The sequence below is a fragment of the Camellia sinensis genome, chromosome 7 (genome assembly GCF_055761805.1).
Source record: "Camellia sinensis isolate YWXY chromosome 7, ASM5576180v1, whole genome shotgun sequence".
Taxonomy (NCBI): domain Eukaryota; kingdom Viridiplantae; phylum Streptophyta; class Magnoliopsida; order Ericales; family Theaceae; genus Camellia; species Camellia sinensis.
The window spans coordinates 72,159,892-72,168,020 of NC_138967.1; positions in this window are offsets into that span (position 1 = coordinate 72,159,892).

Genomic DNA, 8,129 nt, shown 5'->3' on the forward strand with positions numbered 1-8,129 from the left:
CCCCACTTTTTGGACCTTTAAATCAAATATTTGAGCCTTTGAAAACTTTGAAAAATAGTATATAAATCAAAGAAACAAGTGTGAAGAACAAGGATATAAGCTATGGAATAAGGTTCAAGAAAGGGTAATTAGCCCCTCCACCTTTGGTAGCTTTTAAATCACAAGTTTCAGCACTTAAATTCAGTCCCAAACAGAGTATAAACAACAAGAAAATGAAAGGACAAGAGTAGTGCAAACAAGGAAAGAGATGGCAAATGTTATACCTCTTGAAGAGAGGGTGATTTTTAGTTCATAAACCACAAAGTGATCAGTCTTAAGAGCTGAAATTTATGTTCAATAATCTTAGCAAGAAGCCTCTAGTTTTGACTTAAGAAGTGTATGGATAGTGTATGTATATTTCAATAGAGAGAGAAAGAGTGTTCAGCAAGCTTTGGGCTCTTGGCAAAATTTTCTAACCTAAAACCATGAGGGATGGTCAAGTATTTATGGAAAAATACGTTCTCTCATTGGAAATATCTGTAATAAGCTAGCTGGTGCAGGACATGCCCATGGGGGGATAGCTGGCTGGTGTAGTTTATCATGGCGGAGGATCAGGGGACTTATGTGAGCGCCCAATCCATCTATGTAATGAATAAGCAAGGACACCTTCTCAGATGGGGACTAGGTAGAAGCGTGAGGTAAGGAAATACCATTGCTTGAGAAGTAAGCCATAACGCCCATGCTTTTAGGCTGGGATACAGGCCAACTGCAAAAGACTAGAAGAGGAAGGGGGATGAAGTAAGGGAGGGAGTTAAAGCAAAACAGGTCTGAAGGCAATATGGACTGGTTCACAAGCCGATCAAGGGGTAAACAGACACTTTGTCCGCCAAGGGAAAGATTTCCCTTTCTGTGGATTTTCGGAGCCATGGGTCGATCGGGAATCAAAGATAAGATACCTAGGATTTGGGATCTTCTTTGATCACCAGTTGTTAGACAATGAGGATGAGGAGCGGATTAACCCAAGTGTTGGTGTAGAGCAAGACAGAAACGCTAGCTCGGATACCGATGTGGGAAGCCTATTGGGGATGGCACTGGCTGACCTACTGATGAACTCCAACGCTGAGGCTAGGTCTGTTAACTTGGGGGATAGTGTTACTATCTCCATGATCGGGGATGAACCAACGACAGATTACTCCGGTCTCATTGTGGACATAGCTGAAGCTCCACACCTAGTTTGACAATTTGAGAAGGGCGCTATTGACAGTTCTGAATCGGATGATGAGCCTGAATCTGATTCCACCGAGTCTATTAAGTTAGAATCAGTTTTGAGCCCTTCTGAGGAGTCTGAGACTGGCACGTCTGGGGGTGGTAACCTGAGTGCCAAGGTCCTGTCTAGGTCCTCTTTCTACATTTTCTTTTGAGTTGGTTTTAACCAAGGAGACAAAACTTGTGAATGAGAATGCTGTAGATTATGTTTACTTCTCTGTGCCGTTAATTTATTGCATTGACCAAGATTTTCAAAATTTTAATGAAAATGAAGAGGAAGAAATTCCTTAGGATTTGAAAAACTTGATTGACCGAGAGGAGGAGATGCGTGCTAAGCCTTGCTGTAGACGTCCCCGAATGTCCCTAGAGGAAATCCTGTTTTGTTCATTTGGGCTTACTATAGTTCAGGACTCAATGTCACGGTCCTGTATCTAATCTCGCAGAGTGCAATGAAAGACCGATGAATCATCAAAGAGTCCAAATCTGGCAAATCGTTTTGAAAAATTGATTTTTAGAAAGAAGTGCAAAATATGGACTGCTTTGCCAGATACAGAGTCGCCACCTAAATATTTTATTTTGGGGGAATTTAGGAAACCATGACTCGTGCCTAAGGCCACGTGTCCATCATCACCAAAGTTATCTCGGCTCGGGAACTTGGGTACGATTGGGGAAGGTCACTTCGTGAGCACCCCCGCTCGCCCGATCAAAGATCAGCCTCTACTAACTATGATATTGAGTTTTGAATACATTATGTGCTCTTATTCCGATTATTAGCCTAGAATTACTATGTGATGCACACAGCATACAAGTATAGACTAGATTACCTAAGTTGGAACAAAGCATCACATATCCGTTTGTTTTGAAAATGGATTGAAGTTTGCTACTCGCAAGTAGGCTAAAAGATGGGTTTCGACGAATTATTCCAATTCAAGTAACCCAACCTTCACCCACAGGCATTCAGGCAGTTATATCACATAAGCACATAGTCTCATGGCAAGCATGCTATCATGGCAGTCACTCACACGCATGCAAGGATGCTAAAGCACAAACACTTACCGAGTGCTCCGAGCCAATGAAAGAAGCTAATTAGAAATCATGCATGAATCCTAACTATACTAAGAATGCCAAATGCAACACATGTTAAAATGAAACACATGCAAAAATGCAACTACGATAGGCTCAGCTATTCTAAGATGGCATATGAGATGCAACAATTGATACATGTATTCAACTTGGGATTGAAATACAACGCAGTTAGCAAGATGCTCTGAGCCCGGTGCATGAAAAACAGATGAATGGATGCAAACATACGAGTATAAGGATGCTAATTTAAACGTGCCCTAAAACGAACCATCATAAGCTGGTAAATAAAAAGGAGAAAGACGTGGGGTTGGAAGACATACATCACACACACGCACACTTATTACAAAGTTCGCCCTCTCGCAGAGGGTCCGAATAAATAATATAGAACCAACTAGCTAATCTAAGCTAATTAAACTAGTTATTACACAACATTAATTAATTAACGAATTAACTAAGTAAGTAAGGAAACTAGCATGCAAATTAAACAAAATGGACTGCCTCAGCTCTGTTCCGAATGATAGGGATGCATGCATGCTCAAGTCGCCTTGTCGGGAGATCCATCGCGATGCCCCGATTTGCCTCTGTATGCAACTGGTCCCAGAACACTGTACAAAGCTCCAGAAGGCTGCGGACCAGTTTTTGCTGCTGGTTTCCGGTTTGCTGCAACAGAGAGCGAGAAAGGGGCATGGCAAAGTATTTTCAACATATGTGTGCATGACCACTCTCCCTATCATTGCACAAGCTCCAGGGAGTGTAGTCCTCGATCCTCATGCCACCAATCACGCATCTCGATGCATGATGGCCGATGAGTCAGATTGCACGACTCGATGTAAAATGAATGCACATATAAACATAACCAGGCCTAAACTCCATCATGGGTAATCCGGAGTGTCGACGACCGAGAATCGAGGCATGTTTTGTCACTTGGAGTATGAAACATCTCTCATTTCCCGTGTTTGGACTAAACCCTATTCTAAACACAATGCAATATACATGGCATACACAATACGACTAGCATGCAACCCTAAACGCAATGCAACCTAATCATGCTAGCATGCGAGGGATGATATGCAAACATGCAACTAGCATACACAATGCTATGAACTAAGAATGGCATACTCAATGCACATGAACTATATGGCATACGCAATGCACATACGAAGATGGACATGCACGAAGACATGAACAAGGCATACACGATGCGATGATCAAGCATGCGACAACATGGATATGGCATACATAATGCAAGATGGACTTAAACTAAAATGAATGGGCCTCAGCCACACTCAAATCAGTGGCCATACATGATAAAAATGAAGCAACAACACACATGCAAACATGCACAAATGCAAGGGACCAAACCTAAGGCACAGAGTGCCACTCCACCAAAGCATGGTAAGCATGAAATATGGCATACAATCACATATTTTCCAGCTCTAAAATGACATGCAAGATGGTCCCGAATCATGCAAACACCTCACACAATGCATGCTAGATGGCCCAAATACCGAAACTAGTGAAGTGGATTACACTATAGGCATGTAAAGCAATGCACAAATGACCCAACCAGCCCCAAATAGTCCCTATGCAGGTCCAAGACAATGGGAAAATGGCCTAAAATGATGGCTCAAAATTCATGGAAATGAAGCTCATGCAATGGTCCATAAACGAGGCATACAAGCACGACTTTCAAACGCATTTAAAGAGTGAAAAACATGGGAATGTGGCATACATGTAAGCTCTGAAATATGATGCACAATGGCCCTGAAGCATGGAAACACCTCAACATAAGCATGCAACAGGCTCCAAAACTCAAAGCTAGGTAAGGGTATTGAACTACAACCATGCATAGTAAGCATCATTCGACCATGAGGCATAAAAACAGAGCTAAGGCAGTCCAAAATATGCACAAAATCAGTTTAAAGCATGGCCAAAAAGTGCTAGGATCAAAGGCCAAAATAGCATGCAATGTAGGCTAGTAAAGAGGATTTGCACTGCAAGCATGTGAGGCAATCAAGAGGCCATCAAACCAGCAAAATTTAGAGGTATGACATGCCAAATAAAGCCCAAAAACCCACTGGAACATGGTCTATGCATGCAAGAATGTTATGCTCCTTTGATAGGCTATAAGAGGGGTTATTCTACACATGCAAGAGACACATACAAGGTGACAAAACCAACTCTGGACAGAGCCTGGGCAGGCCCTAAAAGTCACTAAAAAGGGCCTGAAACAAGGCTTGAAGGTGTTCAAATAAGGGCTCCTTTGTTAGGCCAAATATGCTAGTAAACAAGACCAGGGGGGAGAGAGTCACCCCTCTCTGATTTTGGTGTTCAAAACAGCATGCTAGCTACTAAAAATCCATTGAATTTCAGTGGCTAGAAGGCCAAACAAAGGTCAATGCAAAGGCCCTAATGCATGGCTCAAAACAAGGTAAAATGAAGCATGCAAGGGGGTAGATGATCCCCAACAGAAAAATAATCTTAAACAAACATGTTAAGGGCCTCAAAATAAGACTTTTTTCAGTTTACACCAAATCTCAAATATGCTTGCAAGTATAACTAAAAGATGAAGCAAAACAATGCTTAAAAGAGGGAAATAAGTGTTACCCTTGTAGCCAAGAACTCCAGCAACTTATGGACCAAAAATGCAGCTCCTTAGGACCTCTCAAGACCCTCCAAGAAGCTTAGAGTGATGGTGGAGGGGTTAGGTTGGGAGATGGTACGCAAAGGTGCAAGAATCATGCACCTTTTGAGCTTGGATGTAGAGATACAGAGGGAGAAGTCTTGTATGCCTTGGACCAATTTTTTTCAACCTCTCTAAAGGAGAGGGAGGGCCTCTCTTATAGAAAAACAAGAGGGTTCAAGCTTCTTGGAGAAACTAAAAAAATGTCCAAGCTTCTTGGAGAAGCTAAAAAAAGGTTCAAGCTTCTTGGAGAAGGTAGAGCAAAGGTTCAAGCTTCTTGGAGAAGCTAGAACAAAGGTTCAAAAGGTTCAAGCTTCCTTAAGAAGCTAAAACGAAGGTTTAAAAGGTTTAAACTTTCTCAAGAAGCTAAAATAAGGGTTCAAAAGGTTCAACTCAAAAAAAACTGGTCGGTGGCCCCATTTGGTGGTCTCCCGATTGAATGTAAGCTGGTGGTGGGGGGGGAGACTAGTAAATGTGGCCCAAAAACCAAGAAAACCAGCTTCTTGACAAGAAAACCAGAAAATCGGCAAGCGGGGAGAAAAGTGGTCTTCAAGGAGAAAAGGTGGTCTCCCACCCTTGTACCAACTCCCAAACAATGAAAATAGGGTCCATGCCAAAAATGAACCAAGACGGATACAAAACGAAGGTTCGGGGGTTAAAACGCGCAGTCGGGTGCCTCGAAAACAAGCTGTTAGGCACCGAAAGTGGCGTGCGACCACAAAGGTGGTCTCCCGGGCCACAGTGTCCCTCTAGACAGAGGAAACAAGGTGTGTGCCCAAAACTGGAGCAAATGGAGAAAGTTAAGTGGTCCCGAACCGAGGCGCACGGCTGACGGCTCCGAAAATCGAAAACTGGTCTCCAAACGGGAACAGTGGCCTACGACCACGAAAAGTAGCCTATGGCCACTGAGAGATGGTCTACGAGACCTCTCCCTCCCTTCAGGAAGAGAAAATAGAACTTGATTCGCAAACTGAGCCAAAGCACAAAAGGGTCCCGAGGTCCGGGGTAAGGCTCTCAGCCAAAACTCCGAAACCTCAAAACGAGCATAACATGCATCATCACCGAGCGCTTAATCGATGACGTCTGAGTCTTAAGGTTAATAAAAAATGGGGTGTCTGTACCTGCATAGATGAAATCATTACAATGAATGTGGGTACTGAGAAGGATCCCTACTTAGTCCAGATCGGGTCCACGCTGTCTTCGGAGGAACACAAGTGTTTTATTGATTTATTAAAAGATTTCAAAGATGTTTTCGCATGGTCCTACAAAGACATGCCTGGGATCGATCCTGAGATTACACAGTACCAGATCCCTCTTAACCCCGAGGCTCAGCCTATCAAGCAGAAACTCCGTAGGATTCACTAAAGATTATCCAAATTGGTTGGCCAATATTGTAGGGTTTTTGCAAGGTTTTTACTAGTATTTGAATATCCAACTTGGTTAGCCAATATTTTTCTGGTTCCAAAGAAGGATAGTAGAATCAGAGTCTGTGTTGACTTTCGAGATTTGAATAGAGCTAGTCCAAAAGACGACTTTCCATTGCCACACATCGATGAATTGGTAAACTTTACTGTCGGCTATGCATTGCTATCGTTGATGGATAGGTTTTTCGAGTATAATCAGATTTTGATGGTGCCTTAGGATAGAGAGAAGATTGCATTCACCACACCGTGAGGTACCTACTGCTACAGAGTTATGCCTTTTGGGTTGAAGAACATTGGGTCTACATATCAGAGGGCAGCAACCACATTTTGCACGACATGATCCATAAAGAAGTTGAAGTGTATGTGGATGACATGATTGTTAAATCCAAAGAATGAGAAGGCTACTACATCGCGCTGGAAAAATTCTTCATGCGGATCAGGGAGTACAAACTGAGGTTGAATTGGAAAAAATTCACTTTTGGGGTGACTACTGGGAAAATGTTAGGATTTTTGATCACGTAGAAGGGAATTGAAGTGGATCCATCCAAGATTAAGGCCATCTTAAAAATGCCACCATTAAGGACTGAAAAGGAGGTACGCGACTTTCTAGGCAAAGTGCAATTCATAAGACAGTTTATCTTAAAATTAACCTTAACTTGTGAACCATTGTTCGGCTTCTTGAAAAAGGAGAAGAAGTTCCAACGGGATGATCGATGTCAGTTCACTTTCGAACAGGTCAAGTGGTACCTTCAGAATCCACCTATATTGTCACTACCAAAACTTGGGAAGTTGCTGATCATGTATTTGTCACTAACAGATTCAACCATGGGGTGTATACTAGCTCAAGAATCAGAAGCGAAAGTGGAGAAGGCCATCTACTATCTGAGCAAGAAGATGCTAGATTACGAGACCCGCTACACTTCTCTGGAGAAAGCTTGCTTAGCTTTGGCTTGGGCAACTAGGAAGCTGAGACACTACTTGTCAGCTCACTCCGTAATTCTGGTTTCTAGATTAGAGTCCATCAAATATCTCTTTGAGAAACCAGCGCTTACAGGTAGGCTAGCTCCTTGGTTGCTTCTTCCTTCCAAGTTTGATCTCAACTACGTCACTCGCAAGTTTATCAAAGGGAGAGCAGTAGCGGAATTTCTGGCAGACCACCTAGTGAAAGGAGATGAAGCAGTGGAGTACCTATTCCCAGATGAGGAGATTCTGCAGGTAGAGGAAGAGACATGGACAATGTATTTTGATGGAGCAGTTAATCAGTACGGTTACGAGATAGGTGTGTTGCTGATAGCACTCAATGATTCCCATATATCCCTAGCATTCACGCTTCCATTTAAGTGTCCGAAAATGAAGCAGAATATGAGGCGTGTATTGCTGTATTGGAAGCTGCCCTAGAACTAGGGGCAATAAGGTTGGACATCATCGGAGACTCAAAACTGGTCGTTTCTCAAGCCAACGGAGACCGGAGGGTCAAAGAAGAGAAAATGAAGGTTTATTATCTGACCCTAGACATTCTGATCCCAAGGTTTGAAAAATTGACATTTACACATCTGTTGAGAAAGAACAACCGGTTTGCTGATGCGCTAGCAACTCTATCCTCCATAGTAGACATACCGCTCGGGGTTAAGATGCGTCCGATCATCATTGAACGAAAGTATACTCCTGCTTATGAGATAATAGAGCAATAGATG